This window comes from Mirounga angustirostris, unplaced genomic scaffold, assembly GCF_029215605.1.
Source record: "Mirounga angustirostris isolate CCGP_5_RB_7025 unplaced genomic scaffold, mMirAng1.0.hap1 SCAF_13, whole genome shotgun sequence".
Lineage (NCBI taxonomy): Eukaryota > Metazoa > Chordata > Mammalia > Carnivora > Phocidae > Mirounga > Mirounga angustirostris.
In genome coordinates, this window is record NW_026991721.1 from 64,391,287 (window position 1) to 64,415,356 (window position 24,070).

The 24,070-nt window shown below is 48.9% G+C and overlaps 1 long non-coding RNA gene across 3 annotated transcripts in view; it reads left to right on the forward strand.

Annotated features, from left to right (window-relative positions):
* Positions 1–16,318, forward strand: part of LOC123857362 (uncharacterized) — a 30,204-nt gene extending 13,886 nt beyond the window's left edge. The window contains exons 1-4 of one of the 3 annotated variants that reach the window (XR_006793844.3): positions 3,654–4,387; positions 9,292–9,713; positions 11,100–11,234; positions 13,983–16,318. This is a non-coding gene — a long non-coding RNA (uncharacterized LOC123857362). Of the gene's footprint in view, positions 1–3,653; positions 4,388–9,291; positions 9,714–11,099; positions 11,235–13,982 lie in introns of those variants that run through there. The other 2 variants (XR_010407012.1, XR_010407011.1) reach the window with 2 other exon arrangements.
* Positions 16,319–24,070: the final 7,752 nt, after the last annotated feature.

The window sequence follows — 24,070 nt, forward strand, 5'->3', positions numbered from 1 at the left end:
CTGAGTGTCAGTTTACGTTCCTATGAGATAAGGCAATGGGACTGGATTATGTTCCAGAAAACAATTCACTGGGAAGAGATTCTTCTATTCCCATGTCTACAACTAGAGCAGCCAGAATCTTTAAAAAATTTCCCCTCATTTTACATATTTGACCTCAGTGTAAGCTTTTTTCTTTCCTCCCTCCCTCCCTGCTTTCTTCCTTCCTCCCTCTCCCTCCCTTCCTTCCTTCCTCTCCTTCCTTCCTTCCTTCCTTCTTCCCTCCCTCCCTTCCTTCCTTCCCTTTCCCTTCCAAAATCCCAGAGCTAAATTAAAACAGAAAAAAACCAAACAAACCCCTCACTGCTAAATAATCTGGAACATCCTTCTTGCTGTCATGTCCACACACATGTGGACCCATGTGCTATCTACTTAACGCATGTGCATTCCTCTTGCACGTGTTAGGTGTGCATGAGGCCCCCTGGGTACAGAATGCTTTTGTAGAGAATCAGCAATGAATCTGTGGCCTGCTTGATTTTTATTTTTAAGTGTGCACTCCGAGATGACCATTTTTAAGGGCAGCATTCCTGAGTCTGCATAGCCTTTGGCAGCTGAAGGCTGAGTAAGAAATTCAACAACGGGTCCAGGGAAAACCTCTTCTTGCAAATGCTGGAATGCTTCAGCTGCACATGGGACCCGACGGTCGGGGGAAGTGGAGGGTTGTGGGAACAGCGCCACCTTGTGGCTCCCGCGGTCACTTTCCCGAACAGAGCCTGGCCGGTCCCAGAGCTAAGTGCTTGGCCCCTATGGGGTGGAACTCCTGGAAATGGGGGTTCTTAATTTATCCGGAACGGGCCGAGGCTCTCTGAGCCCAGAACCTGTGTTCGAGCCCAGGTTCCTGCCCGGCAGCAGCGCCAGCTGCCTGACTTAGGAGCCCTTCTCCGAAAGCTGCTGCGCTGCCCTGGCCAGTGAGGGCTACCACGCAGGGTGTGTGATGGTTGGGAGAAGTGTGCTGGTGGGACAGTGTCCTTTTCTGGAAGAGGAGGACGGAGCCTGAAGGAGAGGGGACAAATTTCACAACTGACACGGCTGAGGCCAAGGTGGGAAGACGGTACACCAGGAATTACACGGAGGGAGGGCAAGAAGAGGCATCCCCTGTCCAGAAACCCAGGACACGTGTGAGGAAGGGAGGACTCTACCCCTCACCTCACCCTCCTGACCCCCCGTCTGGGAGCCCTGATTGAGCCCTCCTGCTCTTCGCCTCCCTCACTGCCCTCCCATCCCTGGCCCGGGGTTGCTGGGAAGACCAAAGGAAAGGTAAGGGACTTGGCCCAGTGCCTGGCACATGGAGAGTCCTCAGAGGTTCCCACGTCTGTCCTCACCCTCTTCCATTCAGCGGACCCGACATGGGGTGAGGACAACGAGCCGCTCAGCCAGGGTCGGAACTCACCGCCGGGTGCGGCGCTGACCCGCACGGATGTAACACCAACTGCAGATGCAAACCCCTTATTTGATCTAACCTTTTCTAGGGGTCCCATGGAAAGAAGTCAAAAGAAACAGGTGAAATTACTTTTCATAATATATCTTATTTCACCCAATATATCAATATCTTGTCATTTCAACATGCAATGAAAAAAAATCAGTAAGATAGTCTATGTTCTTCTCCCCCCTTCTCCTGAGTCTTTGAGATTCGGTGTGTATTTCACACTTGCAGCTCGCGTCCCTCCCCAGGCCCTGCTCCCGAGGAGATCTGGAGCTACTTCTCCGTCTCGCTGAGTCACCAATGTTCCCTGTGCTTCGGGGCAGATCACTCCCTCACGTGGGTCTTGTTGTCCTGCTCCATGAGATATGGGGCTGGGTGGCTGACCTCTGCTGTTTCTTCCTGGAGGGAACTTTTACGATCATAAAATGGGGCCTAACCGGTTAGTGCCCTGCCCTGCTCTTCCCCCCTCCCCGCCTCCCCGCGCCCCTCCCCCCCCCCCCCGCCCTCCCGGGTTGCTGCAAGGCCCTGTGAGAGCTCGGGGATATGCAAGCAGTGCTTTGCAGGGAGAGGAAAGTCAGTTATCTGTGTCATATCTCCCCCATCCCTGCTTCCTGAGGATTGCTGGAAGCTGCCCTGACTTCGTTAGCCAGACTCCAGACTACTGAGGTCTCTAACTGCAGCTCCCCTGAAGGATTCCCTGGCCTCGTTCATGGGCCTCTCCCCTCTTTCCTGGGCTTTGCATTCTCTTGCGGTGGGCTCCTCTAAACTTTGGAGCAAGACAGAGCTCTGGTTTCCACCTGAGCTCCCTGAAAGCAGGCCTCCTTTGGTGCTGTGGGGAAATCGTGTGAGGCTCAAGTCTGAACCCCATAAGCCCCAACCATCCATGAGGGCCCCAGCTCTCCCACTGACGGAGCTCAAGACTCAGTCAGCTTCAGAAGCCCCACTCGGCTCTGCACGTAACAGTTCCTTACCCACACACCTCCTGGGCAGAGGGATAGTCCTCAAAGCACCTGACTCCTTCCCTGTACTTGGGACATAGACCGGTTACATTGGAGTTGATGGAGACTGTCAGTCAATCCCTGCAGTTAATCAATGGGGAAACTGAGGCCCAGAGAGGAGGCATGTTGCCAAGTCATGGGACCAGTCGGTGGCAGAGTCTCCTGACTCTCATCCTGGGCTCTCCCCTCCCCTCCCGGCACCCCCCTCCCTACCACCAAACGTGCAGTTGGGTCCATCTGCTCTCTTCGCTGGTGGCTCTGCACCTGTCATGGACAGCCTTGGATAAAACCACTCAAACTCAGAAGCCCCTGGGGGTTTGACTCTGGGTTTGCTGGGTGGGGTGGGGGCTGCAGAAAACAAGGCCCTGGGGGAGCTGGACCTCTATAGCCTCACCCCCAGCTGTTTCAGCTCCAGCCCCCTGCCCCAAACACATTCTCCCCTTTCTGGCCACCCGGAGCCACCCCCAGCGAAGCACTCTCCCTCTCACCTCCAGGCCTTGGTCCCCAGGCTGCTCCTTCTGCCTTTCCATGTGCAGCCAACTCTTACCCTCAGAGACCACCTCAGACATCCCATCCTTCACCCTGTTTCCCAAAGTCACCCTGTTACGGCCGCCACCAGACTCCCTGTCTGGCTTCTCCCTGCATATCCAGGGCCTGGCACCGTTTAACGATGGAGGTGTGAATGAGGTCCTGGATTCTGGCATGTTCCAATTCCAGACTGGACCATACAGGAGCAGCCTCCTCTGCTTCCTCCTGCCCAGGGTTGCCCATCTCTCCTTCCCTCCCTTCCTTCCCTAGTTGCCCTTTCCCTGCAGGAAAGTGCCCCAGTGGGCCCGGGCAGGTGGCCAGGCATTGCCCTTCCGCCCAGTCTGGTGGGACCTGGGAGGTCTCTGACTGCCCCTGACAGTCCTGGTTCCCCCTGGCAAGCTTGTGTGCACTGGCGCGCTGCAGGTGCCCGCGAGGTGGCGCCAAAGTGCTGCCAAGAATGGCATCCCGTGCTCCCTCTGGGCTCCCCCCAACAGGGCCAGAGCCCACCTTAGGTCCTGTTGCTGTGACAGGGTCCTGAAGGTTCTGCTCGTCATTGGGGCCCCGTGCTCCATCAGGCTGGGCTCTGAGTCACTCTTTGTACGCCAGCCCCTGCCTGGGCTGTGTGGGGCATGGGGGACAGAAAGCCATGCAAGGACTGGCAAGGTCCTATGTACTTCCTGTGCGTCGATTTCCCACCATCACAATGATTTCAGTGTCCTAGGCTGAGAGCTGGCAGAGAACTTAACCATTATTAGATGCTGGTGTGCCTGAAATAGGTTACAGGTTTATGCAGACATTGACTCTCAGGGTCCTGACCCTTGGGGTGGCTGGTGGAACCAGGAGGGTGGGACCCCTTGAGCCAGCTGCCTGTGGCAAGAAGCAGCCTCATTCATTGTAAAATTATTTTTTATAGATTTTATTTATTTATTAGAGAGAAAGAGAGAGAGAGAATGAGCAGGGAGAGGGGCAGAGGGAAGAGGGAGAAGCAGGTACCCCGCTGGGCAGGGAGCCCGACACACGGCTCCATCCCAGGACCCCAGGATCATGACCCGAGCCGAAGGCAGATGTTCAACCGACTGAGCCACCCAGGCACCCCTCATTGTAAAATTAATATTTTCTATACAGGTATACCCCGCTTTTCAAAAGTTCATGTTATGCCACTCAGCTTTCTTGTGAGACCTGCGCTAGTACCTGTTTTCGCCCACTGAAGGAAATCCAAGGAGGATTTGGGCTTTTATGGAGAAGGGCAAGAAGCGGACATCGTGTTCAGCCTTGATTTTGCAGAGAGCCTTGGTGGAGGCAACGCACACCCCAGGCAGAGAGAGCAGCCCTGCCTCACTCCTTCCCCGGGAACGACACTCAGCATCCCGGCATCAAGCTGCCACGGCTTTGAACCGTGTCTGTGAGCATCTGTGTTTTTTCTCAATGTATTTTGTGTATCTGCTAGCAAGATGTGTCCTAAGGCATAAGAGAGGTTGTTTGGCGGCCTGAGAAGTTATTTTTGGGGGCCTGAGTATATAAATTAATGGTAATGCCTTCCTTGCTTTACACCATTTTGGCTTGTGAAAGGTTTCATAGGAACGCTCTGCTATCAGAGAGCAAACCTATATTTACTCAGAATGAACGTGATCAGGAAGCACTTACCTCAGGCTATACTGTCCAGTAGGGACACTAGCCACTAGCCACAGGTGACTACTGGAATTAAAATTAGTTACAATCAAATAAAATTCACAATCCACACTAGCCACATTCCAGGTACTCAGTGGCCACACTGACTAGCAGCTCCCACATCAGACAGCACTGGGATGAAGATTTCCATCCTTGCAGAAAGTTCTGTTGGCTACCAAGGATCTAGAGCTTACTCTCACCTCTCCTGGATAGGGTGTGCTCTAGAATTTCAGAAAGCTCTTGACTCCAGCACGCTCCGTTCCATCGCTGTGGCTGATGCAAGGGCACAGAGAAATGAAATCAGACAGACCTAGGATTAATCCCTGACTTTGCCATTTACTAGTTTTGTGGCCTCGGAGAAGTCACCGAGCTCTCTCTGCCTCTGTTTTCTCATCTGTGAAATGGGGGCGGTATTCCCCTGCTCCCCTGGCTCCTGGGAGGATTACATGAGGCAGAGCAGTGAGTCACCCGATGAAGAGCCCGGCACACAGTTCTATGGCTAGCCACCCCAACTCTGGCTGCGTCTTTTTGCAGCCGCTCACCCACAAAAGCCCGTATCTCGGGTCTCTACTGTGTTCAGACCTGTGTCGGGTTCCACAGTCTATTCAAAGGGAGCACAAGGCTTAATTCTAGAAGAGATTGCAATCTAGGTGGGAGGGCAAGATAAGTGCATGAAGCAACCTGAAAACAATTCTGAGGCAATACATAGGACAGCATATCATCCAGTGCCGTGAGGCCCCACTGGGAGGCGTTGTGTAGGGCCAGGAGGTTCATGGGAGAGGGCTCTTGCCGGAGGGGGGATGGGGGGGGGAAGGATATGGTCTGCAAGGCAGCATAGGCGGGGACGGGCAGAGCCGATGGCAGAGGAGTGGCGCTGGAGGACGGTGCTGGGCCAGGGGAACAGCATGAGCGAGGGCGGACGCGGAGGTGGGCCAGGGAGTGGCCCCAGCTAACATGCGCGTGTGCATGCGAGGGGCAGTGGAGCTGAGGGTTTTGTGGAGGGAGAGCCAGGAGGCTTTGCCAAGAAAATCCCTCCGCTCTCGGCAGCCTGGCTGAGTTGCTTGAGTTTGATGAAGTAGGTGGCTGCCAGGCAGGTGGGGCTCGGCGCTGTGAAACAGGCCTGGGGAAGGTCCCGTTGGCGGCACCGGTAGGAGGGTCTGTTAGGGAGATCCTGAAGTCAAGGTGACGGTCAGAGACCTTTACTGAGCGCTGTCCGCATACCCTGAGCTCAAATTGCTGGATCCCAACATGTTACCCAGAAAGGGCACTCCATTGGCTTGTACAAGTAGTCCAGGTGGCAGTGGGCAGTGGGTGGGTAGCGGGAGGAAGCAGGATGGAGGAAATGCATTCACAGCATATGCAAATCGGAGCCCCAGCTCTGCTGAGGAAAAGAACAGGATGAGGGCTGAGACTGGAGGTAGCAGTGAGGAGAGGAGAGAGGGGACTCCAGCTGGGCTCTGAGAAGCAGGGCTGGGTACACATTCACCAGGCAGAAGCCTCTCTCCACAGGTGCACACACCTGTATACCTACAAGTACATGGGTGTAGCCCCCCAATTTACACGTGCATGCTAATCATACCCAGAGACCCTTAAGGAAACACGCACACGCACATGTACGCAAATGCACGTGGACGCACACATGCAGGCACACGCCAACACACATGTGCGTATACACGTGTTCTCCACCACCCCCCACCCCCCACCCCCGCCCAGTCCAGCCTCTCCTAGGGCTGGAGCTGGGGCTGGCATTGGGTTTACGGCAACCAAGCCAGGAAGAATCTGTCCTGCCTGGGCACCGAGTCCATTTCGGATGGAGCCTTCTCCAGCCTTTCCTTGTAAACACTATTTATTTTGGAAAGCAACTTCTCTGTTTTCAAATAAAAAGTTGGGACATGTGGTATTGAATTTCCCTGATCTGACATTGACCTAGAAAAATGTGCTGGCAGGAACAGAAAATGCGCTGCCCCACTGTGCTGGCAGGCACAAGTGAGTTTCGCTCTTCTTGGCTTTGACTGCAAAGGTTAAGGTGCAAACGAGGGGCTAGTGCTGCCTCCTTGTGCGAGCAGCGTTCTCCCTGCAGGGCTGGGGGAAGCTGAGGCCTGAGTCTGGGGGCTTCCTGCAGGCCTGGGTGCTCATGGTGTTGAAGAGCAGGCTGGCAGGGTCAATCAGAGGCAGCTCTGGAGGGGCAGCTGATCACGGGGGCCAGTGACAGGGGCCAGCAGGCAGAGCTGCTCCAGTCCATGCAAAGCAGGTATGGGGCCCAGCTAGGGGGATCCCCAGAGTCATCATCGGGGGACGGGCAATGCAACTTCAGCTCTGGATGAGGTTTGAAACGGGCTCCTGTCTCTTGAAGGAGAACAGGCTTCCAGGAGACAGAGAGGCCACGATGGTCTGGTGAAGGTCAGGGTCTGCTCCAGGCCTGCCGGGGGCCTGGGTACTAGTTATATAGAATCCAAGCAGAAGCTCTGCACCATGGTGGGAACATGAGCACTCACAGTCCTTTTAGGGGCATGGGGTCCTGATCTGATGGGCATCAAAGGAGGCTGAAGAAGCAATATGCAATCCACTGCCCCACAGAACCCCTCAGAATCCCCCAGACAAGTGGGTGACTTAATTCTCTGCCTGTTGAGACCAGGCTTCACATTCTGCCCGTTTTCCCCATGGCCTCTTGTGAGGATGAAATGAGATCAGAAATGTAATGTGCCCAGCCAGGGCCCGTAACACAATAAGTGCTCAGCGAATCTGAGATCATATCCTGGCTTCACCACTGACTCGCTGTGTAGACTAGGGCAGCCTACCCACCTGTGCCTTAACTTCCTCATGTGTAGAAGGCAGGTAATAATAAAACGTACTTCACGGAGCTGTTGGGGATCTGATGAGTTAATACACATAAGGCACTGTGAATAGTGCCCGGCACTTAATAAGCACGATGAAATGTTTGCTTATAAATTAAATATTATTCTTAGTGATTTATTCTTGCATGCATTCACTTATTCATTCAGCAAGTATTTATGGAGGGCCTGCTACGTGTCGATACTGTTCAGGCCCTGGGAATACAATGGTGAACAAGAGACAAACTCCGTGGTAGGTAGAATGATGTCTGCCCCACCCCCTGGATGTCCATGTTCTAATCCTGGACCGGGTACATAGGCTGTGCTACATGCAGGGGAGGGGGGGGCAGGTTTAAGGTTGCAAATCAGCTGGTCAGAAGATAGATTATCTTGGGGAATGGGGTGGGGGGGCAGGAGGCTCAACATAATCACCAGGGTCCTCCTAAGTACAGGAGGAAGACAAGAGAGGCAGAGTCAGATATGTGAGGGCCAAGCAGAGGTCAGAGCGATGGGATTTCGGGCTTTGATGATGGAAGAGGGCCACGAGCCAAGGAGTGTGGGTGGCCTGAAGAAGCTGGAAAAGGGAAGGAGCTGGATTCTCCCCTGAAGCCTCCAGAAAAGAATGCGGCTCTGCCCCTGATTTTAGCCCAGTGAGCTCTCTGCCTTCCAGAACCTTAGGATAATAAATCTGTGTTGTTTTAAGCCACTAAGTTTGTGGGAATTTGTTATAGCAGCAATAGGATACGAACCTAAATCCTTCCTCATGGAGCTTACGTTCGTCCAGGGGGAGTAGATAGTAAGGAAGTAAATAAGGAAATAAACATGGTGTGTGGGATGGGCATTTTCTCTTCTTTCTCTGCGGTGGTGAGCCTGGCTGCTGGGCACAGATGTAACTGCAGGGAGCAGGGGGCAGGACAGGCTGGAGGGAGCTTGTCAGGCTGCCGTCCCCCCAGTATGGGCACCTCCAGCCATCATGCCCCTCCATGTGGCCGAAGGGCAAGGGCTGCTCGGGGCCAGTGCTGCCAGGCTCTGGTGGGACACACAGCTGGGGATCCGGGGCTCCGGGGCTGGGGGGGGCAGGTGTGCAGGGTCTGGTGCAGGAGTGGGTGGGGCTGCTGCAGGAATTAGCTGGCTCCTGGGGGGGCCTGCTGGTGAGGCGATGAGAATGACGAAAATGTGGGATTTGTCAGAGCCAATCAGGAGGGTCGCCTCTGTGAGAACCTCTCCAGGTTTTTGTAGTACAAGCTCTTGATTGAGCATAATGAGCAGCACCCAGCATCGGTTCTGGGTGGTTTTGCTGCAAACATCTTTGCCGCAGGCGTTTTCACTGCATAACTAATTGACCGTAAGACAGTTTTGCAGTAAAAGATAAAATAATGGGCTGGCTGGTTACATTCCTCCATTGATACATCCACTGCCTTCTGCAGAGCTAATGTATGGACGCTGGTTGTCAGTTGGGTTTTATTGCTCCATTGACAGGCTTCCGGGAGGTGTGAAACACAGAGTGGAGGGCCAGACTGCAAGCCACAGTCACCGGAGGAGAGGACCCCCGGGCCCCCCGAGAGCAAGGCTCAGTCACAAACGGCTGAGCCGCAGCCTTTTGTCCCCACGCCCGGGGCCAGCCGCCCTGTGGGAGGCTTTCACAACGCCTTCCGGGGCTCGGTTACAAGTACGCATCCTAGGATTTGGGAAGCGGATACCTCTCTGATGAAGGAAGAAATGAATCATTTTATTAACTTTTTCACGTTTCATTGGGTCCTTTTAAATGCCCCTCTTTTAGGTGTCGTTATTTTATCTTTTACGGCAGATCTGCCTTACGGCAAATCAGTTTTGCGGCAAAGACGCTTACGGCGGAGATGCTCCTGGCGAAATACCAGACGTGCCAAGAAATCCTGCCCGAAGGAGGCTGCAACACGCCGCTTGGCTTGGCTTTCATCTTGCCCAGCTGCTTACCAAAGCCTTCCTCTTTCCTCTTCGAGGCCTTTAGTTGGCAGGGCTGAGCCCGGAGAACTACCTCAGGAGATGGCTGAAGCCTGGCTCGAATCCGGCCTCCCCAGCTCCTCCCTGCCCGTCCCTGAAGTCGGCCCCATCCTGAGCTGGAGGACCCGCAACCCAGCACCAGGTGGGGGCTGCTTCTCAGCTGTGGACTGAGGGAATGGAGCCTTGTGGCCTATGTTCGGGAATTCACCGAAGGGGCATCATCCCCGTGGTAGACGGACTCTGATTTATGTGAGTGCACACGGGAGGGCACAGAGACCCTGGGTAGGTAGGTAGGTAGGGGGGAAGAGCTGTCTTTGACCTAAATTCACGACGGCGCTTGGGCCCGTGCGTAAACTCTGCATACATGTGTGCATCCACCACTGCCTGCCCTCCGGCTGCCCTTTGCGGTCTCGCTGATGGCCTTTGATGCCGGATTCCCAGGCCCTTGAGACTTTGAACTTGACTTGATTGCCTCACCTCACCAGGGGTGGGTGGGTAGGGGAGCGTGTGCGCTGTTGTCCACAGGTGTGCCCCTGTGGGATGTGTGCACTTGGAGCGGGGCCGCTGCACACCCGGCAGAGCTGTGTTAGGTTATGCGGGGATATACTAACTTGACCTTTCTTTTTTAACCCGAAGAAGGGGCATCCTTTCCTAATTTGCATGAAGGTGGCCTATGGGCCATCCAGGCCCTGACCTGGCTCACAGAGATGCAGCCTTTACAGCCATGATCTGTGTGGTGAGGCCTCAGCCTTTACGTCCCTGTATAAAATTTCAGTTGTTTAGTAGCTATGGTCCTGCTCCCTGGGTCAGCCTTGACTTGCACTCTAACTCTTATTACTCATCTGAGTCTCTCAACCCTGAGGCTGGACCCAGAACTCTGCCCCTGCCTGGCGTCTGCTGTATCTGAGCTCGCTGTCTGCAGCTTACCTGCCTTTCAGAGTTCTCAGCCAGGGGCAAAGGCAGTGTTTGCATGGCCAGGGAGGGGCAGAAAACCGAGTTGAGAAAATACTTCTAAAGCCAGACCTAGGGAAGGGGTAGAGTCTAAACTGGGACAGCCTTTCTGGGGAGCAGTTTGGCAATATGGATGGATTCACATCCTTGGATGCAGTGATCCCGCTCTTGGGAATTTGTGCTTAAGAGAGAATCAAAGATGTGTGCACAGATTTTGCCGAAGATGTTAGTTGAAGCATTGTTTGTGCTAGCAGTGGTTGAAAATAACCCAAAGGTCCATCAAGAGAAGGAGTGACTGAATCACAGAGGGTCCTCGACTTTCACACATAGGAGTGTTCCCAGAAATCCATCCAAATGTCACATGTTTGAATCTTGGACAATAGCTTATTTTGAAAAACTAACAATGGCTCTTAAAGTTAGGAGAGACGTTACTATCCTCCCCTACTTTAAAAACATTATCGATTCATGGAATATGCCTTTGAAGACACAATCTTGAATAATATGTGTCTTAGTTTGGGTTTCCCCCAAAGTAACACCTGTGATAACAATTTGCGGGTGGATGGGAAGCCAGGCTGGAGTACGCGGAAATGGGAAATGCTGAGGGGATATGGTGAGGCGCTCATCGGGTCTGTTTGGTACGTCTCTAGATTTTGTATGTTTTCCCTGATTCTTGTCCCTTAACAGTGGAACCTACAGGTGGCTAGCCAATCCAGAGGGTGCTCATTTGAGAATGAAGACTTCCCACGTGATTTCTGATCTTGTCACAGTTTGATGATTACTACATCAACATTTCTACTTTCCTCGGGTTTTTATAAAATTGTAAGTACCAAATGCCATCTCCAAGTAATCTGTTAACTCAGGTGGGCTAGAAACATACATTTCATTATTTCCATTACCTGAAATGAGTTTTATTTTAGACTCATATCACTGAATGAGGGAAATTAATCCCCATAAGTACGGGGGCTGCCTCGACCCTTTTCCTAGGGCCTGGGAAGGTGTATAGTGCCAGATGTTGGTTGCAGGGTGGGGTGGTGGGGGTTGCAGTGAGGCGGTGGAAGGTTGTCTACACTGAGAGGCCTCCTCGCTGCTCGGTCACTCGTCCACACCAGCTCATCCATCCCGAGTCCCTCTGAGTCCACTGGCTCTGTGGCAGTGATCCCATGCCCTCTCAGAGGCAAGGGCATCACTCAAATGCCCTTGGCTACACTGAAAGCAAAGGCTGTTTCCCTCTGCTTTCTGAGATCAGTCCCTACAACATCTGTGTGTGACACTGTCCTTTCCCTCGCCCACCCCTACACGAAGGGACTCTGCCCGGGAGAGGGAGGGCCGGGGAGGGGACAAAGTGTGCCGGAGCCTCTGTTCCTGGCCTAGCCCCGCTATTTCTCTTTTTCTCCCATCAAAGAAGTTTTTTGTTTTTATTTTTGTTTTGCTTTCAAGGGTGAGAAAAACCGCTCTGTCCAGCAACTGTATAGCTCCACATCTGGTGTATTATCCATCCCAGATTCCTTTCTGTTCCTGCTGTTCTGGTTGTCTATTGTTGAATAAGAAACTACCCCATCAGTGAGTGGTATAAGACATGTACATTTTATTTGGGTCTAGGGTTGCCAGATAAACCGTGATGAATATTTCACCTGTATGTATTTTATCTTCAAATGTTAAAAACTTAAAATTTATCTTCAAATACTATACCTATAAAAATTTAATCCCAGTTAAATTTGAATTTTAGATAAACAGTTTTTTTTTTTAAATATGAGTATATCCCATGCAATATTGGGGACATACTTATACTAAAAAATTATTTGTTGTTGATCTGAAATTCAAATTTAACTGGATGTTCTCTATTTTTTTTTTTAAGATTTTATTTATTTATTTGACAGAGAGACAGCGAGAGAGGGAACACAAGCAGGGGGAGTGGGAGAGGGAGAAGCAGGCTTCCCATCGAGCAGGGAGCCCGATGCGAGGTTCGATCCCAGGACCCTGGGATCATGACCTGAGCCGAAGGCAGACGATTAACGACTGAGCCACCCAGGTGCCCCATGGATATTCTCTATTTTTATTTGCTAAATCTAGCACCCATATTTTGGTCACAGTCTTGTGGGTCAGGAATTTGAGTAGGGATTGGCAGGGGTAAAACATACCCTTCCACGGGGCCTCTTCATGCATGTGTCTGGTGCAAGGGTACTCTGTGGCCTCATATGCCCTCTTCACATGAAGTCTTGTCCTCCAGGGCTTTTCCATGCACTTAGAGATTCCCACACAAGGAGGCTCTAAGACCCGGCTCCAGAAACAGGAAATAGAAGCTGTTAGCCTCCTGACGTCTTGGACCTTGCAACTGGGGCAACACCATTTCTGCCTTATTCTACTGGTAGAATCACAAAACCCACCTGGCTTCACTAGGAGGGGACATAGACCTGACCTCTTAATGGGAGCCGTCATCTTTAATGTGCCACCTCAAAGTTCGGATGTCATCTGTGTTTCTTACGTTGTTCTTTTCCTAGGGCCAAGGTACTAGCTCTGTTCAGCTGCTGCTTGATTGGGTGAAGGGCCCTAGAAAAAGGGGTTGTTCAAAAGGGTATGGGAATCTCGGTTAATATTTCAATAGGTCATCCCACCAGACAACCAAAAAAATCGATAGGGCCAAATATTATATACAGGTGGTCCCTGCCTTACAGTGGCTTGACTGATGATTTTTTAAATTTTACAGTGGTGAGAAAGTGATGCACATTTAGTAAGAACCATACTTTGAGTTTTGATCTTTTCCTGGGCTGGTGAGATGTGGTACGGTCCTCTCTTGTGATGCTGGGCAGTGGCATCATGAGGGTAGACAACGGAACATTCACAACCATTCTCTTGTCCTACAACCATTCTGTTTTTCACTTTGAGTACAGTGTTTACTACAGGATGCCAAGTATTCGACACTTCATTATAAAATAGGCTTTGTGTTAGATGGTTTTGTCCAACTGCAGGCTAATGTTCTGAGCACATTGAAGGTAGGCCAGGCCAAGCTATGATAGGTGTACAGGCATATTCTTTTTATTGTGCTTTGCTTTATTGCACTTGGCAGATAGTGCGGTTTTTTACAAATTGAAGGTCTGTGGCAACCCTGTATGGGGCATGTCTTTCAGCACCATTTTTCCAATAGCTTCTGCTCACTTCTTGTCTGCATCGCATTTTAGTAATTCTCATAATGTTTCAAACTTTTTCATTACTTTATTTAAAAAAAATTTTATTAGAATAAGCGGGGGGGGGGGGGGCAGGGGAGAGGGGCAGAGGGAGAGGGAGAAGCAGACTCCCCGCTGAGCAGGGAGCCCGACATGGGACTGGATCCCAGGACCCTGGGATCATGACCTGAGCCGAAGGCAGACACTTAACTAACTGAGCCACCCAGGTGTCCCACTTTTTCATTATTTATTATGGTGATCTGTGATCCGTGATCTTTGATGTTACTGTTATAATTGTTTTGGGGTGCTGTGAGTTGCGTTCTTATAAGGTGATGAACTTAAATGTTGTATATGTTCTAACTGCTCCACCGACTGGCCATTCCCTCCCATTTCTCTCTCTCCTCAGGCCTCCCTAATCCCTGCCTGAGACACAACAATATTGAAATTAGGCCAATTAATAACCATGTGTTCAAGTCTCTCACTTTAAGTCCGAAGCTAGAAATGGTTAAGCTTAGTGAAGAAAGCATGTCAAAAGTGGAGATAGGCCCAAAGCGAGGCTTCTGGCACCAAACAGTTAAGCTAAGTTGTGAATGCAAAACAAAAGTTCTTGAAGGAAATTCAAGGTGCTACTCCAGGGAATGCACAAATGATAAGAAAGTGAAATAGCCTTATTGCTGATACAGAGAAAGTTTTAGTATTCTGGATAGAGGATCAAACCAGCCACACCATTCCCTTATGCCAAAGCCTAATCCAGAGCACAGTCCTAACCCTCTTCAATTCTACGAAGGCTGGATGTGATGAGGAAGCTATAGAAGAAAAGTTTGAAGCTAGCAGAGGTTGGTGCATGAGGTGTCCAGGAAAGAAGCTATCTCTGTAACATTAAAAGGCAAGGTAAAGCAGCTAGTGCTGATAAAGAAGCTGCAGCGAGTTATCTGGAAGCTATAGCTCAGATTAGTCATGAAGGTGGCTACACTAAACAGACTTTCAGTGTAGATGAAACAATCTTCTATTGGAAGAAGCTGTCACCTAGGACTTTCATAGCTACAGAAGAGAAGTCAATGCCTGGCCTCAAAGCTTCAAAGGACAGACTGACTTTCTTGTTAGGGTCAAATGCGGCTGGTGACTTTGAGTTAAAGTCATTGCTCTTGGAACATTCTGAAAATCCTGGGGCCCTTAGGAATTAGGCCCAGTCTACTCTGCCTGTGCTCAAACAAGGGAACAACAAAGCCCGGGTGATAGCGTATCTGTTTGCAACCTGATTTATGAATATTTTAAGAATATTTGAGCCCTACTGTTGAGAAAAAAGATTCCTTTCAAAATCTTACTGCTCTTGACAATGCACCTGGTCACCCAAGAGCTCAGATGGAGATGTACAACGAGATGACTGCTGTTTTCATGCCTGCTGACACAGCATCCGTTCTGCAGCCCACGGATCAAGGAATAATTTCAACTCAAGTCTCATTTAAGAAACACATTGTAAAACTATAGCTGCCACACATAGTGATTCCTCTGATGGATTTGGGCAACATCAACTGAAAACCTCTGGAAAGAACTCGCCATTCTAGATGCCATTAATAATAGAAATCAATAAAAATAACAATAAAGAAGTCAAAATATCCACATTAACAAGAGTTTGGAAGAAGCTGATTTTGACCCTCATGGATGACATTTGAGGAGAGACTTCAGTGGAGGAGGTAACTGCAGATTGGTGGAAAAGCTAGAGAACAAGAATGAGAAGCGGAGCCTGAAGATGGGACTGAATTGCTACAGTCTCATGATAAAACTGTAACAGATGAGGAGTTGCTTCCTGAGAAGAAGAAAAAAGGGCTTTCTTGAGATGGAATCTGTTCCTGGTGCAGGGACTATGAGGATGGTCGCAACGACAACAGAGGATTTAGAGTATCACGTAAACTTAGTTGATAAAGCAGAAGCAGAGTTTGAGAGGATTGACTCCAATTTTGAGAAGTTCATGGTGGGTGAAATGCTATCAGACAGCATCGCATGCTACAGAGAAATCGTTTGTGGGAAGAAGAGTCCATGGATGCAGCAGACGTCATTGTCTTATTTTAAAAAAATTGTCACAGCCACCCCAGCCTTCAGCAACCACCACCTGATCAGTCAGCAGCCATCAACATCGAGGCAAGACCCTCCAGCAGCAAAAAGATGACTCGCTGGAAGCTCAAATGACAGTATTTTTTAGCAAGAAAGTATTTTTAAATTAAGATATCTGCAGTTTTTTTTCCACATAGTGCTATTGCATACTCAATAAACTACAGTACAGTGGAAACATAACCTTTATATGCACAGAGCAACCAAAACATTCAACTCACTTTATTGTGATACTCGCTTTATTGCGGTGGTCTGGAACCAAACCTGCAGTATCTCTGATGTATGCCTGCATTTTGACTTAACAATATTTCAACTTTGGATGAGTATATTGGGATGTAACCCATGGTAGGTCAAGGAAATTCTGTAATGATTCAGAAAGATATTCACAAAATGTTAAATGTAACAAGTTACAACACTGTGTTTACAGTATGATGTTTTAAAAAAGTTACTGTATAAATATTGGATAGCTATATGCAATAATGTCAGCAGTTGGTGGTTTATCTGTAAAAGGTGTGATTCTGGCACATTTTAAGCTTTCTGTTTGTGTTTTTGGTATTTTATAAAATGAATATATGTCAAGTTTATTTTAGGAATAAAAAGGTTATCATAAAACAAAACATAATCCACTGTCCTCTGAATTATTAACCTGTTTGTTATTTGTATAAATTTTGTTGAGCATGTACCAGTTACTATTCTAGTCTTCGGGGATTCTGCCATGAACAAGCCAGATGAGATCTTCCCTAGAGCCTTTAGAGAGGACATGGTCCCACCAACACCTTGATTTTGGACTTCCTAGCCTCCAGAAGTCCAGAGAATAAATTTGTGTTGTTTTAAGTCACCCAGGTTGTGATAATTTGTTATGGTAGCCCTGGTGCATGCAGGTAACCCTTTTATTCCTTGAATCTTATTAACCAATGATGTAGATTTCCATTTTGGAAATAGGCAGTCTAATTGTCTCCCACTTTGCAGGTAGGGAAACAGATTCTGGGAAGATGTGTAGCTTATCCCAGACTCCACAGAACATGGCTTCCGTAGCAGAGCCAGGACTCAAACCCTGGTCTCTCTCCCTCCGACATTTAGGCTCTCCCCATGATTCCCAGCTTAGAGACCTGGGTTTCTAGCAGTTGTTTTTTATTTTTAAGTTTTTTATTTAAATTCCAGTTAGTTAACACACAGTGTAATATTAGTTTCAGGTGTACAATAGTGATTCATCACTTCCATACAACACCCGGTGCTTATCACAAGTGCACTCCTTAATCCCCATCACCTATGTAGCCCATCCTTGCCCCCACTCCCTACAGGTAACCATCAGTTTGTTCTCTATAGTTGAGTCTGTTTCTTGGTTTGCCTTTCTATATTTTTCCCTATGTTCATTTTGTTTCTTAAGTTCCACATATGAGTGAAATCATACGGTATTTGTCCAGCAGTTTCTACGAAGTCTTACGCATCTGTTTCTAAGGTCCTCGCTACCTTCCCTGCCTGTCAACCTGCAGAGACAAAAAAAGCAGCCCCCAGGGGACCTCTCCTTGGCAGGAGCCCCTCTTCCTCTTGGCTAATGAGGTGTCCTTGTTAGGGCTGGCCCTCTTGTAAGACCAATGAGTCCCAGCTGGGATGAATGGACTTAGCTGTTTCCAGGGGTGCTCAGTGCCACTTCTATCTGCAGCAGCTGATAGGCCCTCTGCATCATTTGCTGAGGTCAGGGTGTTTCCCTCACTCAAGAAACCACAGCCCCTCCTCTGACCAGGCGAGGAAAGGCCTACCATTGCTTTCCTTTCTTTAGATGAGGTTTCCCCCCTCCCAGATTTTAAGATGAATACGTGCTTTTTGAAAAAAAGAAAAGATAAAGGACAAAGAAAACAAAAATTACTTATATAATCACCAACTGTTTACTATTTCCAAATGTCCAGAAGGAAAAAAAAACTACATCTGGTTATGTTACATATACAGACACATACATTCCCAGAACAAATTCAACTGTGTTTAAAAAATAACATAAATGGACTCTGCTCATGGAGAAATCGAGCCATCAGAACAAGTTTTGTACTCTATCCTAAGCATCTCCCCAGGTTGTCAAAATTTCTTTGTAAATACCATTCTCAACAGCTGCATCCTACTAGTCTGCTACGTGGATCACCCCTTATTAATCATTTATTATCTGTTACCAAGCATTCAGATTGCTTATAGTTTTTCATTAACTTAAAAAAAAAAAAACGGTTATGAGCATACTTGATATGCCTTTGTATACGTTTCTGATTATGCCCTTGACACGAACTTCCTGGGTCCAAGGTTACAGACATAACTTTTTTACAGCTTTATTGAGGTATGATTTACACAACATAAAATCTACCCACTGTGAGTGTATAATTCAGTGATTTTTAGTAATGTATACAATCATGCAGCCATCCCTATGGGTCAGTTTTAGAACACACTTATCACCCCAGAACATTTCCTCCCATTCCTTTGCTGTCAAACTCCCATTCCAGGCCCAGACAATACTGATCTATCTTTTTTTTTTTTTAAAGATTTTATTTATTTTTTTGAGAGAGAGAGAATGAGAGACAGAGAGCACGAGAGGGAAGAGGGCAGAGGGAGAAGCAGACCCCCTGCTGATCAGGGAGCCCGATGTGGGACTCGATCCAGGGACTCCAGGATCATGACCTGAGCCGAAGGCAGTCACTTAACCAGCTGAGCCACCCAGGCGCCCCAATACTGATCTATCTTTATAGATTTCCCTTTTCTGCCATTTCATATAAACAGAATCACACAATATATATTTTTCATATGGTTTCTTTCACTTAGTGTCCTGTTTTTGTGGACTGTTGTTGTAGCATGAATCAGGAAGGACATAGTTCCTTTTTGTTGCTGAATAGTGGTGTGTGGATGTACCACGTTGTGTTTATCCATTCACCTATCAGTGGAAATTTGGACTGTTTCCAGTTTTTGCTATGAATATTTGCTTACAAGTCTTTGGGCGTGTTTGCATTTCTTTTGGGTAGATACCTAGCAGTGGGTTATATGGCAAGTTTATATTTAATTTTTTAAAAAACTGCCATACTGTTTCCAAAGTCGCTGCCACGTGTCACATTCCCACCAGCAGTGTTACGAAGGTCACACTTATTTTCCATCCTTGTCAACACTTGCCATTTCAATTCTATAGCCCTTCTAATAGGTGCGTATTGGTATCTCTCTGTGGTTTGAATTCTCACTTTCCTAATGACTTATGGTATTGAGCATCTTTTCTTGTGCTTATCAGCTATTTGTGTCTCTTCTTTGGAGAAATGTCTAGTCAAATCTTTGCTTATTTTTTAATTGGGTTATGTGTCTTCTTATTGTTGCTCTTCATATATTGTGGTAACGTGTCCTTTATCAGATACATGATTTGGAAATCTTTCCTCCCCGTCTGGGGTTTGTCTTTTCTATTTCTTTAATGATGTTTGTTGAAGAACAAATTTTTTCATTTTGATGAAGTCCAATTTATCTTTTTTTGTGGGGGGTGGTTACCCTTTTTGGTGACTCATTTCAGAAAGCTCTGCCTAACATAAGGTCATAAAGATTTTCTCCTATGTTTTCCTCTAGAAGTTTTTTTTTAATATAATTTGAAATTGATTTTTTTCATTTTGAATATAGCCTGTGGTAATATAAAAAGAAAATAGAGATTAGCAAATGGAAGAAAATACAGAGCACTCATAATCCCACTGCTCAGAGATAAACCACTATTAATGTTTTGTTACATACGTCTATATTGGTTACCTGTTGCTGCATAACAAATTATCCCCCAGATGTAACAGCTTAACACAGCCCACATTTATTATCTCAAAGTTTCTGTGGATCAGGAATCTGGGAGTACTTTTCTGGGTGCCTTTGTCTCAGGATCACTGACAATGCTGTGGTCAAGGTGTCAGTGGGGCGGCAGTCTTCTCAACACCTGACTGGGAGAGAATGTGTTTCCAAGCTCACTCATGTGGCTGTTGTCAGGCCTCAAGTCCTCACTGGCTACTGGTTGGGGACATCAGTTCCTTGCCAAATGGGGCTCTCCAGAGGGTGACTGGCAACATGGCAGCTGGCTCCCCTAAGGGCAAGGGAAAGAGAGCAGGTGCTCAAATACAAGTTAGTCTTTATGTAACCCGGTCTTGGAAGTGACATTCCATCATTTTGGCCTTGTTCTGTTCATAGAGGTGAGTCACCAGGTCCAGCTCCCTCTAGAGGGGAGGAGGTTATCAGGAGGTGGGGATCATTGGGGACCATCTTGGAAGACTGCCAAAATGTCCTTGTTCGTTTTCTGTTTTTCTAATGAAGTAGGTGGCGAATCTTTACCTGTGGAACATACAGATGTAGGAGCTCCTTTCTAGATTGTAGACTCTACTGGGTTGGAATCTCCATGGGTGGGAAATGCCCCGCCCCGCCACCGGAAAGCTGTCTTGTAAAAACTCCACAGGTCATTCTAATGGGAGCCAGGGTTGAAGATCACTGGCAAATTTAAATGTAAGTGGATGTGCCTCCGTATGGATTGCAACTGTGCATATTGTTTAGAACTACGTTTTTCCCCTCAAATAGCCTGGAATACAAATGTGGCCTCAGTTCCCAGTGTGGGGCCACCATTTCTGTTCCTCTACTCCTCAGGAAGCCATGTTTGAGGGTCACTTTGCAGGCAGAGCCCCAGCAGCCTGGCCTGATAATCATGACCTTCACTTTTGGGGGCTTCAGAGTAGCCAAGCAGGCGGCAGAGGCTGCCTGCCCCCATGTTTGGCTCCGGAGCAGCTCCAACATCAATCCATCAGCCCAGAGGACACTTTCAGATGCAAGTCTGCTGGTGTGGGGACTTTACGAGAACAGGAATCCTTGGCTGTGAAATCGCTGGCATTTCATGATGCGAGAGAAGATTTACAAGCTCCTGCTGTGCTGGCTCTAAATTGTGGCCCAGCAATTATGTAATCAAGCCTGTGAAGCAGGCAGAATGTGAGGAGGTAGCAGGTGGGAGACAGGGAAAGCTACCACCCCACTGTGCCTGGGACCCCTGGCTCCAGCCATGCACTCAGGGGGCCTTGGTTCAGGGCTCCTTTGGGGGAGGAGTCATGCAGTAGTCATTAGTGAATGAATGGGCATGTAGTATTATGTGAGGTCATGGGCTCAGAATGGAAGGAGTTTCAAAGGGTCCCCCCGGTGCTCCTTTAACACCTTCCTTGCTAAGAAGCCATTCTGCTTCTGCTCAGTATTCACCCCTACCACCCACTGCAAAGAAGACACCTGCCACACACTCTCCCATAACCCTATTTTTTTTTTGGCATAATCCTGTCTCTACTGAATATATATTTTTGACTTTTTATTTTTATTTTTTTATTTTTTTATTTGTCTTCCCCAGTAAATATAAATTCTCTGACAGCAGGAACCTTGTTTGTCCGACACTCAAATTATTGCTGGACCTTAATACCTATGTGTTGACAGAGTAAATGAATGAATGGATATTTGGATACTTCTAAGGGTGTGGAACTCAGTACCCTACTTGACTGTTGACTCTTCCTTAGCTTGCTGCCACCTACCTCCATGTGGCCTTCCTTCACTGTCCTCCCTTGTAGGGCTCCTCCGAATAAGCCCACTCCTCTCCCCTATTGGAGCTGGAGTTCAAGGTTTGAAAACAGTGACCACCCACATGTTTCTGAGATGAACGTTACCATTTCTTTTGGCCGTCCCTCACATGTCAGTGCTCTCTTTGTTACCCTCCTCTGAAGGGCTCTGGTGGGTCACTCTCCCTCAGTAAGTTAGGTTAACTTGGCAGTTTGCAGAATTTGAGACCCTCCTCCCCCAACAAACATTTAGATCACGTCTTCATGCTCCAAGTTTTTAGGTAGGAAAACAGTCAGTGGGTTTAACTGAGAATTAATGCATTAACCAGTCCTTATTCTGCTTCTTTGCCCAAAATTTTCAGGGAACAGCAGCCAAAAGTAGGGGCCCTTGGATCTGGGGGGGGGGCAAATGGCTCTACTGATTTTGTCACCCCATAACTCTTAGGACCAGGGTGAAGGGTATGGCGCTGGAGGCAGCGTGTACTGTGTGGTCCCACCCACCAGAGGAGAAGGAGGCCAGCCCTCTGTCTCGGGGAAGGACGGGGAAGGAAGGGGTTCAGACCCCTAGGGGATGCTACCAGAATCTGAGGTGAAGGGCTAGAGCATTTGAAAATGGACATACAATTTTCTTAATATTCTCATAATTTAATTGACAAGTCAAAGTTCAGCACCGTTTTCTTGCCTGGTGGGGAGACAAAGCAAAGTGCGCAGGTATGTCAGGAAGCTGGCTGGGACTCTGCCCCCACTTGCTCAACTCCCTCAAGCTTGGGGCAGACTAACCACATTGACATCCAGCTTGATAGGCCCATCCTGACCGCCCTCCTCCCATTGGTAGCCGTGGCCCTTCTGGTCCCAGGTGCAGGTCCCCACTCTGACTCTCGGTGGGGTGCTCTGAGGAGCCCCGCAGGGAACCACTTGGAGGGGCTTGAGAAACCAGCAGGTGCCTGGGAGGGAAGGGGCCAGGGGCTGCCTCGTGGTATCTGACTCCCATCAGCTACTGCTCTCGCCTGGGCCTCGGCTCGTCCCGGTCCCTCGAGATGGGCCTGAGGCCTGATCAGGGGGGCATTTGGGTAAAGTACACAAGATTTCTGGGTACTATTCTGCAGGTGACAAGGAGTGGAGGGAAGCATGGATCACAGATCATCTCATTCATCCCCGTGTCAACTCACTCGTTCACACGTGTTCTGGGTTGGCTGCAGCCAGACCCAGTGCTGACTACATCTCTCACCCTTCCTCTTCCAGCAGCCCCATCTCCTTCTCGAAGGATAGGATATTTCTAAATAAAATATTTAACAATAAAAAGGAAGGGCCTAGAAAAAGCCAACTGTGTATAAATGCTACTTATTTTTAAACATTTCTAAATGATAAAGTACCATAATTAGAGTTTTGTAGAAAATTCCATATTCTTAACAATCTCCAGTCTCATAAAATGTCCCCAAGTCATTTATTTCTCAGTGCAAGTGTATGCACTTCAGTGTCATTCCGAAAATCATCATGGCTTGACATATTTTATAGGGAGGAAAGGGGTTTGGGCAACGACTTTATTAAAGAAAAAACAGAAGGGGTTTCGCCATCCCCGGAATCCTGGTTGGGCTGTTGGGACTCAGGGAATGGTCAATGTCACTGAGAAAGAAAAGGCAGCTTCCAATCACACACTGTCCCAAAGCAAACACACAACGAACAAAAACTTAACGGGCTGTTTGTTTGGGGCTTATGAAGAGCTGCATCTGCTGTCCCATGGAAGAGAGAAGCCCCAGTCTGTGTAAGTGTGGGGTCCGTTCCAGCAGGTGAGCCACAAGATGGGAGGAGTGGGTGAGAGCCCTTTCTACCATGAGTCTACCCCCTGACATCCGGACTCCCTCTGCTCACCTGCTCCACAGGTAAGGCAGGGCCCACACAGAGGTGCATTCAGATGTTATCTGAGAGATGCTGACCACTACGATTGCTGTTAATTGGTGCCCACAATCAACGTATCAGATATCTGATGAATGCTGGGGGACCATGGCCCTCCAGTTTACCAGCTCTCACTAGTTTCTGAGTCCTGATTTAGGAGCAAACCTGTTGGTGCCTGAGTCTCCCCACGTCTAACATGGGCAGTCGCATGGTGATGAACCCCGGGAAGCTCACAGCAGTCACTGTTGAGTAAACAATGAGGGGTTCAGAGTGTTCTGAGGGCCCTCATGCTGTTCTAGCAGGTCTGTGTCACTGAGCCTGTGAAATCTGAGGCCCACAAGGTAAGGAAGAGGGGAGCACATTGTGCCCACTGCCCTGGGGCCGGGGGCAAGTGCCCCCCTGTGCACACTGTGTGCCCTGGCTTTGCAGCTCCCTGCCAGCCAAGGTCAGTGTTTTCGCCCCTGCAACACTTACAGCTTTAACTGTGGCCCTGAGGGCCGCGTGCCTCCCTCTTCTGGTCTGTTTGAGCCGGGGCCTCCAGATCAAGAGGAAAGGGATCCGACAGTTGCGCTGTGCGGCTGGAGCCCTCCAGCAGGTGTCTGAGCAATGGTCCAGGCTCCACTTGGATGCCATCTGCCATGAATGGCCGGCCGTGTGCTCTTGGGGCTGACTTTCTAATCTTGCTGAGACTCCATCCCCCCCATCTCTAAAGTGGGGATTAAAAGGGCCTACCACATGGGGTTGTTGTTCAACTGAACTCTATGTAAAGAGCAGGGCATAGAGCTTGGCACAGAATTTGTGCTCGGTCAATGAGAGTGTCCTTCTTCCTCCAGCGGGTCCTTCCTGGTGTGGGCAGCCCAGGCCAGTCTGGGACAGGCTGCCTTCTCCTGCAGTCCTGGGCACCACAATGGGGCCACTTGTTGGCTGGGCT